Genomic DNA, 12,513 nt, shown 5'->3' on the forward strand with positions numbered 1-12,513 from the left:
ATACATGTAGATAATAGTTTAAAACTGGAATTTATTTAGGAAACCGGAAATGATCGAAGAATGGAACATTGTTGTCACAAATAACTGGATTTTTCCCTTTTTAGAGGTTAACATTCCATTCCATTTTCTTTATCTATTCATCCCTCTATAGACATTTAGGATGCGTCCATGTATTGGCAATTGTGAATAATGATATCATGAATATGGAAATTCAGATGTCCATTCAAGATCTTGATTTCAATTCTTTTGGATATATACCTAGAGGAGGGATTTCTGGATCATATGATAGTACTATTTTGTTTTTTGAGGAACTTCCATACTGTTTCCCATAGTGGCTGCACCAATTTGTCTTCCAACTTTTGTGTTCCCTTTTGTCCACATCCTTGGGAATGCATGTCATCTTTTGGGTTTTGATAATAGTCATCCTAAAACCACTGTCTTCTTTGCTTTTGATTTGCATTTCCCTGATGATTAATGATATTTGGCAACTTTTCAAATACCTATTGGCTTTTTGAAGGTGATTCATTGGTAAAGAATCCTCCTGCCAATGCAGAAGACACAATTCGATCCCTGGGTTGAGAAGATTCCCAAGAACAGGAAATGGCAACCCATTCCATGGATTGTGAAGTCAGACATGACTAAGCACACACAGATGCACAATTGACCTTTTGTGTGTCTTCTTTGGAGAAAGGTCTATTCAAATCCTTTGCCCATTTTTTAAATTGAGCTTTTTTTTTTTTTCCTATTGAGTTTTAAGCGTTCCTTATATATTTTGGATATTAACCCTTTATCACATATATGGTTTGCAAATACTTTCTTCGATTTCTTAGGTTGCCTTTTCATTTTGTTGATTATATCCTTTACCGTACAAACTTTTTTAGTTGATATAATCCCATTTGTCTATTTTTGTTGCTAATGCTTTTGGCATCATATCCAAGAAATCATTGCCAAAGTCAATTTCAGGAAGCTTTTCCCCTGTGTTTTCTTCATGGAGTTTCACTGTTTCAGGTCTTAAATTTAAGGCTTACTTTACTTGAGTTGATTTTTGTGTGTGGTATAAGGGTTCAAAAAATTATTTTGAAAGTAGATATCCACTTTTCCAAATATGTTTTTGAAGAGATTATTTCACCATATGTATGTGGCTTGGCATCACTGTCAAAATTCATTTTACTGTATAGGTGAAATTTTAGTTTTGTGTGCTAAATCCCTTCGTTATGTCCAACTTTGCGACCCCATGGACTAGAGCCTGCCAGGCTCCTCTGCCCATCATATTCTCCAGGCAAGAATACTGGAGTGGGTTGCCATTTCTTGCTCTAGGGGATCTTCTTGACCCAGGGATCAAACTCAGGTCTCTTATGTCTCCTGCACTGGCAGGCGGGTTCTTTACCACAAACGCCACCTGAGAAGCCTGAAGATTTATTTACAAGTTCCTGATTGTGTTTCATTAGTCCATATGTCTATTTTTATGCCATAATCATTCTATATTGATTACTGTGGCTTTGTAATATGTTTTGAACTCAGGGTTTATGGTGCCTCCAGCTTTGTTCTTTCTCAAGATTGTTTTGGCTATTCAGGATTCTTCCTTTTTCTGAGAAAAATAACCATTGGGTTTTTTTTATCAAGATTGTGTTGAATCTGTAGACCTCTATGGGTGGTGTGGACATTTTAATAATATTCAGTGGTGAACGCAAAGTGTCTTTTAATTTATTTGTTGTAAAATTTCTTTGACAAATGTTCTATACTTTTCAGGTATGTCTTTCATCACCTTGGTTAAGTTTATTCCTAAGTGTTTCATTTATGATCTGGTTCTAAGTGAGATTATTTTAATTTTCTTTTTAGAATTCTTTTAGTTAGTACATCAAAATACAACTGATTTTTGTATGTTTATTCATATACTACAACTTTACTGAGTTTGTTAGTTTTAATAGGCTTTTTTGGTATAATCTTTAGGGATTTTATGCATGTAACATCATATTATCTACAAACAAATAATTTGAATTATTCCTTTGAATTTGAATGCATTTACATCTTTTTCTTGCTTAATTTCGCTGTCTAGGACTTCTAGTATTATATGAATAAAACCAGCAAGAGACATCCTTGTCCTGTTTCTGATCATAGAGGAAAAGCTTGCAGGTTTTCACTGGTAAGTATACCTGTGGGCATGCTGTGTATGGCCTTTACTAGGTTGAGGTAATTTCCTTCTATTCCTAATTGTTAAGTGTTTTTAATCACATGGATATTTAACTTTTTTCATTTGCTTTTTCTGCATCTATTGATATGATCATATAATTTTTACTTCTGTTCTGTTAATGTGGTGTTTTACATTGCTCAATTTTATATGTCGAATCACCTTATAGCCCAGGGAAACTTGTTCCCAGAGACTTGTTCATGGTGTTTGATCCTTTTAATGTGTGGTTGAACATAGTTTGCTAATATTTTGTTGAGGATTTTTGTGTTTATATTCATCAGAAATATTTGCCTCTAGTTTTTTTGTAGTGTCCGTATCTGGCTTTACTATAAGGGTAATACTAGTCTTATAAAGTGAGTTTGGCAGTATTCCCTCCCTTCAGTGTTTTTACAAGAGTTTGAGAAGTATTGGCATTAATTCATCTTTAAATGCTTGATGAAATTTACCTGTGAAACCATCTTATCCTAGGATTTTCTTTTTTGGAAGGTTTTTATGTACTGATTAAATCACCTTACTAGTAATTAGTATGTTCGGACTTTTTTATTTTTTCCTGATTCTGTCTTGATTGATTTCGGTTTTTGGAATGTATCTGTTTCTTCTATGTTTTCCAATTGTTGGTGTATAATTGTTTATAATAAGTTCCTACGATCTTTTTCTTTATTTAATCTCTCCTATTTAATTTATAATTTTATTCTTCCCTTTTTATTAGTCTAGCTAAAGTTTCATCGATACTGCAGATAGTTTCAGAAAACAATGTCTACCTTTGTTATTTTATTTTTTTATTCTCTAATTTCTGCTCTAGTATTTGTCATTTCCTCTGTTCTGCAAGTTTAGGCTTAGTCCTTTTTGTTTTTTTTCAAGGTCTAAAGTTAAACTTTTATTTGAGATAGTTATTTTTTAATAATCCATTTATTGCTATAAAGAGCACTCAGTACTTCTTTTGCTATACCCAATACATTTTGGTATGTTATGTTTTCATTTTTGTCTTGAGATATTTAAAACTTTCCTTTTCAAAGATTTATTCTTTAATCCAATGTTTGATCAATAGAATGTTGCTTAATTTCCACATAAATGTGGATTTCCTCATTTTCCTTATATTATTGATTTGTATTAATAATTTAATTCTATTGTTGAATGAAATAATTGAGATAATTTCAACACTATTAAATTTATTAATACTTTTTTGGTGACATAATATGTGATCTATCCTGTATAATTTTCCTTGTGTGCTTTAGAAGAATGTGCATTCTGTGACTCTGGTGTGTTATGTATTGTATACATCTGTTAGGTCCAGTAGGTCTATAGTGTTGGACAAGCAGTTTGATCCGTCATTAATTTTCTATGTGGATGTTCCATTCACTGTTAAACATTTAGTATTAAAATCTCCCGTGCTTATTGTGCTGCTGTGTACTTCTTCCAGATCTGTATACTTAGATACTCTGATGCTGGTTTAGTCATTCAGTCATGACTGACTCTTGTGACCCCGTGGACTGTAGCCCAGCAGGTTCTTCTGTCCATGGGATTTCCCAGGCAAGACACTGAAGTGGGTTGCCATCTGTGATACTTGGGTTCTGTTTGGTTTGACATGAGTAGAGCCACTTCTCCCTTTTGATATTATTTACATAGCTGCCCTTAAATCTAAAGTCTCTTGTAGACAACATGTAGCTATAGCTCATAGTCGTCTTTTAGGTGCTCAGTCATGTCTAACTCTTTTTGACCCCATGGACTGTAGCCTGTAGGTTTCTCTGTCCATGGGATTTCCCAGTGGGTGCCATTTCCTTCTCCAAGCTGGAACTCATTGTTCTATCTATTTAGCAACTCTGTGTTTTTGATTGTGAAATTCAATACATTTATATTTAAAATTATTGATAGGTAAGAACTTATTACTGACATTTTGTTAATTATTTTTTGTGAGTTCTGTAGTTCTTTCTTCTTTTTTTATTTCTGATTTGGTGATTTTTTTTTATATTGATATGCTTTGATTTCTTTCTAGTTTTCTATTTGTGTGTGCATATTCTTTTGAGTATTTTGCCTATAGTTACCCAGAGGCTTAAATAAATGATCTTATAGTTATAAGATGATATTTTTTAAGATGATAATAGCAACTTTAATTATAAACTAAACTCTACAATATTCTATATTTGTGGGTATATTTGCCTTTAACTGTGAAATTTGTACTTTCGTATCTTATTTTGTTGCTTTTAGGATTATTTCCTTTCCACTTGAAGAACTTTTTTTTTTTTTAATACTTGTAAAGCAGGTCTCATGGTTATCAACTCCCTAAGTTTTCGTTTCTCTGGAAAAGTGTATTTCTCTTTCATTTTTAAATAATAATTTTTACTGAAAATAGTATTTTTGATTGACTGCTCTTATTTCTTCCAGTGTTTTGAATATATCCTCCTACTCTGTCCTGACTTGCAAGGTTTCTGCTAAGATACCCATTAGTAGCCTTCTGAGGGTTTTTTCATATATGATGTCTCTTTTCTCTTGTTCATTTCAAATTTTTTTTCTTTGACTTTTGATTATTATGTATCTCAGTGTAGATTTCTTTAGATTCAATTCAAAGATTCTTGGAATATTTTGCATTTCATGAATATGAATGCATATTTTGGTCTCTAGATTTGAGAAGTTTTCAGTTATTTTTAGAAGTTTTTTATTTTGTATTGAAGTATAGTTGATTAACAATGCTGTATTAGTTTCAGGTGTATAGCAAAGTCCTCTGAGTTATTTAGTAGGTCCTTGTTTGTTATATATTTATATAATGTATTATTATATATTTATATATATTAATATATAAATTATATATGGAACCCCCTTCTCTTTCTCTTCTCCTTCTGGGATTCATATAAAGCATATATTAGTTTATTTATGATGTGCCATATGTTCTGTAGGCTTTCTCGCTTTTAAAAATTATTTTTCTTTTTACTCTGATTGGGTTATTTCTAATGACCTAGCTTCAAGTTGAATGATACTTTCTTCTGATTGATCAAGTCTGCATTTAACCTCTCTTGAATTTTTCAACTCAGTCATTGTGTTCTTTAGTCCAGAAATTCTGGTTCTGTTTTATCGTTCCTATATCTTTTTTGAAATTCTCATTTTGTTTTAGTATGGTTTTCTTGATTTCATTACTTGCCTGTCTATTCTCTTGTAGCACACTGAACTTTTTAAAGACCATTCTTTTAACTCTTTGTTACTTAATTTGTAACTCTCCATTTCTTTGGGTCTAGTTACTGAAGTTTATTTTACTGTTTTGATGAAGTTATGCTTCATTATCGGAGAAGGCAATGGCACCCACTCCAGTACTCTGGCCTGGAAAATCCCGTGGACGGAGGAGCCTGGTAGGCTGCAGTCCATGGGGTCGCGAAGAGTCGGACACGACTGAGCGACTTCACTTTCCCTTTTCACTTTCATGCATTGGAGAAGGAAATGGCAACCCACTCCAGTGTTTTTGCCTGGAGAATCCCAGGGACGGGGGAGCCTGGTGGGCTGCCGTCTATGGGGTCGCACAGAGTGGACACGGCTTCAGTGACTTAGCAGATTCTTCATTATTATTTTTCTGTAGCTTTGCATTGCTATGTGCATTTGAAGTAGTCGCCTCTTGAAGTCTTTATGGATTGATTTCAGGAGGGAAAGACTTTCACAGAACCACCAAGCTAGAGATTATACGTATATATCTATACTATTTTTCTATTATAGTTTACTATAAGATATTGAATATGCACATTATCATATATGAAATAGATAAACAAGGATTTACTGTTTACCCTTATTTTCAACTATGGGTGGTTGTTAAATTGGATTTCTGAGACTGGATGTGTGCTCAGACCTCTTTTTCCATCATTTTTCTGATTTCACTGTTAACCCATTTTCAATTGGGTTGCATTGATGCTTAATACATGTTATTAAGGCAAATGTTAATCACTTGCCTAGTATATATGTTCTCTTAAATCTACCATTTTTGTTAGAGTCATTTATAATTTCTGTTGTTGTAATAAAGTTTTGGATTTATTAAAATCAAATTTATCAAACTAATATCAATATTTTGCTCCTTGTGTCCTACTGAAATCTTTTACTCTCCTGAGATATCAGTCTATAGAGCTTAATTTCTATAATAAATCTAAAAATTTAGGTTTTCATTCACTTGGATTTTATTTTTGTGAACTGTGTGTCATAGACTATGCTGCATAATGTACATAGACAGCTTGTTAAATCTTCCTAGTAATTTATGTCATTTATTACTGTCGCTTTTTAATCCTAAAACTGCTTTGGTACCTTAAGTCTACATTAGCAACTATGAATGTACTTGCCATTTGTTTATAATTTTAACTCAAACTTGACTGAAAATAAATTGATAATCTTGTCTCCCAAATAATATAAAGATGTTAGGATTTTTAATTCCAAGCTCCTCTCATACCATCATCATAATCTTATCTGTTATTGTTCACAATATTTTATTTTCAATTTGCTTTCAAACTGTTCAAGACATTATTTTCATTTTATACAACTGACTTTTAGTTGGATCAACTCACATATTTACTGATCTACTTGTTTAACTTTTTTTTTTTTCTTTGATCTTATTTGTTCCTTCTGAGTTGAAATTCCTTTTTACTGGAGTTTATCCATTAGTAGTTATTCTAGAGAGGTTTTATTAGTGGCAAATTATCTCTCCTTTTTGTTGTCTAAAAATGTCTTTCATTTTCTCTCTACATTGAATTATTGTTCATCTGAACTTAGAATTTAGGTCAACAATAATTTTCTTTCATTACTTTGCTGTTATTATCCCATTATCTCTGGCTTCTGCTTTTGTTGGTGAGAGGTTATTTTTGTGAGGGGAGTGTAATTTTACTTTTAAAGATGCCATGTTTTAGCTTCAGTTCCCATAAAATATCCCGGTTTTGTTTATATTTTAAAGTTTCAGTGTGATCATCTAATCATGGAGTTATTCTTTGTATTCTGTTCAAGATGCTTTATAAATCCTAAATATGAAAACTCTCTGCTTTTTAAATATTAACTTTTTCTATCTATTATTTGTTTTCTCCTTTTCAATACACTTTAGACAAAGGTTGAATAAATCTCTGTATACTCTTCATGCCTCTTACTCTGCTTTCCTTAGCATGTTCTGCTTTATACAGTTGTGTTGCATTTGGGACAATTTTCTCCAACCTTTCTTTTAGTTTATGAACTTTCTCCTTAACCATCTAATTTATCGTATAATGCACTTATTTGATTTTTAATTTCTGTGATTATATTTTCTTTGAGAAGTCTGAATTATTTGTATGTCTATTTATGCCTCTTTTTAACAACTTATTGTCTTTACTAATGTTATCAGTGTTTTTCTGTAACTTTTTTGCTTTTTTGATGATCCATTCGGATGTTGGCAATTTGATCTCCAGTTCCTCTGCCTTTTCTAAATCCAGCTTGAACATCTGGAAGTTCATGGTTCATGTACTGTTGAAGCCTGGCTCAGAGAATTTTGAGCATTACTTTGCTAGCATGTGAGATGAGTGTAATTGTGCAGTAGCTTGAGCATTCTTTGACATTGCCTTTCTTTAGGATGGAATGAAAACTGACCTTTTCCAGTCCTGTGGCCAATGCTGAGTTTTTCAAATTTGCTGGCATATTGAGTGCAACACTTTCACAGCATCATCTTTTAGGATTTGAAATAGCTCAACTGGAATTCCATCACCTCCACTAGCTTTGTTCATAGTGATGCTTCCTAAGGCCCACTTGTTTTCACATTCCAGGATGTCTGGTTCTAAGTGAGTGATCACACCATTGTGATTATCTGGGTCAAGAAGATCTTTTTTGTATAGTTCTTCTGTGTATTCTTGCCACCTCTTCTGCTTCTATTAAGTCCATACCATTTCTTTCCTTTATTTTGCCCATCTTTGCATGAAATATTCCCTTGATATCTCTAATTTTCTTGAAGAGATCTCTAGTTTTTCCCATTCTATTGTTTTCCTCTATTTCTTTGCACTGATCACTGAGGAAGGCTTTCTTTTCTCTCCTTGCTATTCTTTGGAACTCTGCATTCATTTTCTCTTTTGCTTTTAGCTTCTCTTCTTTTCACAGCTATTTGTAAGGCCTCCTCAGACAGCCATTTTTGCTTTTTTTGCATTTCTTTTTCTTGGGGATGGTCTTGATCCCTGTCTCCTGTACAATGTTATGAACCTTCATCCATAGTTTTTCAGGCACTCTGTCTATCAGATCTAATATCTTGAATCTATTTCTCACTTCCACTGTATAATCATAAGGGATTTGATTTAGGTCATACCTGAATTGCCTAGTAGTTTTCCCTACTTTCTTCAATTTAAGTCTGAATTTGGTAATAAGGAGTTCATGATCTGAGCCACAGTCAGCTCCCAGTCTTGTTTTTGCTGACTGTATAGAGCTTCTCCATCTTTGGCCACAAAGAATATAATCATCTGATTTTGGTATTGAACATCTGGTGATGTCCATGTGTAGAGTCTTCTCTTGTGTTTTTGGAAGAGGGTGTTTGCTATGACCAGTGCATTCTCTTGGCAAAAGTCTATTAGCCTTTGCCCTGCTTCATTCTGTACTCCAAAGTCAGGTGTTTCTTGACTTCCTATTTTTTCACTCCAGTCCCTATAATAATGAAAAGGACATCTTTTTGGGGTATTAGTTCTAGAAGGTCTTGTATAGGTCTTCATAGAACTGTTCAACTTCAGCTTCTTCAGCATTACTTGCCGGGGCATAGACTTGGATTATTGAGATATTGAATGGTTTGCCTTGGAAACTAACAGAGATCATTCTGTCATTTTTGAGTTAGCATCCAAATACTGCATTTCAAACTCTTTTGTTGACTATGATGGCTACTCCATTTCTTCTAAGGGATTCCTGCCCACAGTAGTAGATATAATGGTCATCTGAGTTAAATTCACCCATTCCAGTCCAGTTTAGTTGGCTGATTCCTAAAATGTCAACATTCACACTTGCCATCTCCTGTTTGACTGCTTCCAATTTGCCTTGATTTATGGATCTGGCATCTGAAGTTCCTATACTATATTGCTCTTTACAGCTTCGGACTTTGCTTCTATCACCAGTCACATCCACAGCTGGGTGTTGTTTTTGCTTCAGCTCCATCTCTTCATTCTTTCTGGAGTTATTTCTCCACTGATCTCCAGGAGCATATTGGGCACCTACCAACCTGTGGAGTTCATCTTCCAGTGTCCTATCTTTTTGCCTTTTCATACTGTTCATGGGGTTCTCAAGGCAAGAATACTGAAGTGGTTTGCAATTCTCTTCTCCAGTGGACCACATATTGTCAGAACTCTCCATCATGACCCATCCAAAAAGGCAAGAGAGTTCCAGAAAAAATAATCTATTTCTGCTTTATTGATTATGTCAAAGCCTTTGGCTGTGTGGATCACAACAAACTGTGGAAATAACTTAAAGAGATGGAAATACCAGACCACTTGACCTGCCTCTTGAGAAATCTGTATACAGATCAGGAAGCAAAAGTTAGAAGTGGACGTGGAACAATAGACTGGTTCCAAATCGGCAAAGGAGTTTCAAGGCTGTATATTGTCACCCTGCTTATTTAACTTATATGCAGAGTATATCATGAGAAACACTGGGCTGGATGAAGCACAAGCTGAAATCAAAATGCCTGGAGAAATATCAATAACCTCAGATATGTAGATAACACCACCCTTATGGCAAAAAGTGAAGAAGAACTAGTTTCTTAATGAAAGTGAAAGTTGAGAGTGAAAAAGTTGGGTTAAAACTCAACATTTGGAAAACTAAGATCATGGCATCTGGTCCCATAATTTCATGGCAAATAGATGGGGAAACAATGGAAACAGTGAGAGACTTTATTTTTCTGGGCTCCAAAATCACTGCAGATGTTGACTGAAGCCATGAAATTAAAAGACACTTGCTCTTTGGCAGAAAAGCTATGATCAACCTAGACAGCATATTAAAAAGCAGAGACATTACTTTGCCAACAAGGGTCCATCTAGTCAAAGCTATGGTTTTTCCAGCGGTCATGTATGGATGTGAGAGTTAGACTATAAAGAAAGCTGAGCACTGAAAAATTGATGCTTTTGAACTGTGGTGTTGAAGACTCTTGAGAGTCCCTTGGACTGCAAGGAGAACCAACCATTCCATCCTCAAGGAAATCAGTACTGAATATTCATTGGAAGGACTGATGCTGAAGCTGAAACTCCAATACTTTGGCCACCTGATGCGAAGAGCTGACTCATTTGAAAAGACCCTGATGCTGTGTAAGATTGAATGCGGGAGGAGAAGGAGATGACAGAGGATGAGATGGTTGGATGGCATCACCGACTCGTTGGATATGAGTTTGAGTTTTCTCCAGAAGTGGTGAGGGACAGGGAAGCCTGGTGTGCTGCAGTCCATGGGGTCACAAAGAGTTGTACATGACTAAGTGACTGAACTGAACTGACTGAATGTTTCAATTCTTCTTACATATTTAATCATTTCATGGTATACATGGTGGTTTAATGTTGATGTTACTTCTATCTTAGAATTCTCAAGGCTAACAATTTCATTGTATGTTTTTAGATTATAAGTGGCATTATCTTCAAGGGGGATTGAAGTGAGTATACAGGGCAACCAGTAAGGAGGGGTTTTCCTTCCACAATAGTTATGCACTTACTTTAAAAAAAGTACTTTAAAATTTTCAGTTGTTTCTGTCTGAAATTTTGGTTTATTTCTTTTCTGACCATGTAGTATTGAAAAAATTTATCCCCAGATCTGTTGTGGTCAGGCATGTGGTTTCAGAACCTCAGGGGAAATATATCAGAGCATAGCCAAAAGAGACCACCTTGTTTGTCATTCCATTTTACCAGGGTACCGTTATTTTTCTTTTTCAGCCTTTCATTAGACTTCTACCCCCTTGAGTGGAACTTTATATGAGAACTTCAGTCCCAATTTTTTGTTTTAACTTGTCCCAAGTCTTCATCTCCTAAACACATCTTGACATTAAAAAGCCACAGGGTTTCTTGGGCTGGTGATTCTCAAACACATTTTGTTGCACCCTGTAAGCAAGTTTTGGTTGACACATTGATGGAGACCATGTCAGGTATTTTGAAACTGGGAGCCAGGGATACTAACCATCCTAAAGTGTTATGATACAGAGCCACAAAATGAATTGGCTTGCCCTCAATACCACCAACTTCTCATGAAGAAATACTGACATCAACCGGGATAATCACTGTGTCAGCTCATGCACTTACCATCTTCACTTTTAGTTCTGTGTTCATTTTTGATCTCTAGTAATATCAGTAATATTCCTTACTTTTCTCCAAGCTCATCTAGTCTACAGGAGAACATTTTTGGTGTAATACTTATCATTATACAACTTGAGGTTTTTTTTTTAACTTGTGTAATCTGTTATATTACCAAAACCAGATTTCTGAATTTCTGTGTGCATTCATATTTATAGTGTGCATCTATATCTGTTAATCTATATATTTCACTATATGTCATTTTTCAATTTGTCTTTATTTAAATATGAATTAAAAATATATATATTGACCTTATGCTAATAATTATTATATATGAGTTGTAACTTTTGATGTAAAATCTTCACAAATTTTGAAATTTTTTACAATGCTTAAATTCTGCATAATATTTTGCTTTCTTTCCTTTAAGACAACACTAGCCATGCTGAATGAATATATTTATTATACATGCATGCGTGCTAAGTTGCTTCGGTGGTGTTCGACTCTTTGTGATCCCGTGAACTGTATCCTGCCAGGCTCCTCCGTCCAGGGTATTCTCTAGGCAAGAACACTTGAGTCAGCCGCCATTCCCTCTCCAGGGAATCTTCCCCACCCAGGGATAGAACCCATATCTCTTTCATCTCCTGCTTTGGCAGATGTGTTTTTTTACCACTAGCACCACCTGGAAAGCCCATACTGATTGTAATTGAATACAATGAAATCAGGAAAAGTTATGGTGAAATATGACTGGTTCTCAAATCTCAGAAGCCTAGTATTAAAGATGGAAGTGTAGCCTTTCCTTTAGAAACAGATGACAAGCAGAGTAGCTCTGTCTGTAACCCAAAAGGCAGTCATCAAATTTGCCTCCCAAGCACTATTCATATTAATTTTTTTCCTTGCCTTCTTCTCTAGGTAGGCTTGGAAACTGAAATTTCAACCTTCTATCATAGTTCACAGGTAGCGGGCCTCATCTCATCTGCTTCTGGCTACTGAGATTTATGTGGACGACTGTCTGTTGGGATTGAGGGTAGTAGACAGATGTCTGTATTTAGAAGCTCAAAATTACCAGGTTTCAGGCTATGCCTTGATGATCAGTTTGGTTGTATTTACATGTTA

The 12,513-nt window shown here is 34.7% G+C and overlaps 1 long non-coding RNA gene across 4 annotated transcripts in view; it reads left to right on the forward strand.

Moving 5' to 3' along the window:
- Positions 1-12,513, forward strand: part of LOC139038728 (uncharacterized) — a 526,586-nt gene that overhangs the window by 375,140 nt on the left and 138,933 nt on the right. For all 4 annotated transcript variants that reach the window (XR_011491844.1, XR_011491846.1, XR_011491843.1 and 1 more), the window contains exon 4: positions 2,057-2,143. This is a non-coding gene — a long non-coding RNA (uncharacterized lncRNA). The remainder of the gene's footprint in view (positions 1-2,056; positions 2,144-12,513) is intronic.

The sequence above is a fragment of the Odocoileus virginianus genome, chromosome 16 (assembly GCF_023699985.2).
Source record: "Odocoileus virginianus isolate 20LAN1187 ecotype Illinois chromosome 16, Ovbor_1.2, whole genome shotgun sequence".
NCBI lineage: Eukaryota > Metazoa > Chordata > Mammalia > Artiodactyla > Cervidae > Odocoileus > Odocoileus virginianus.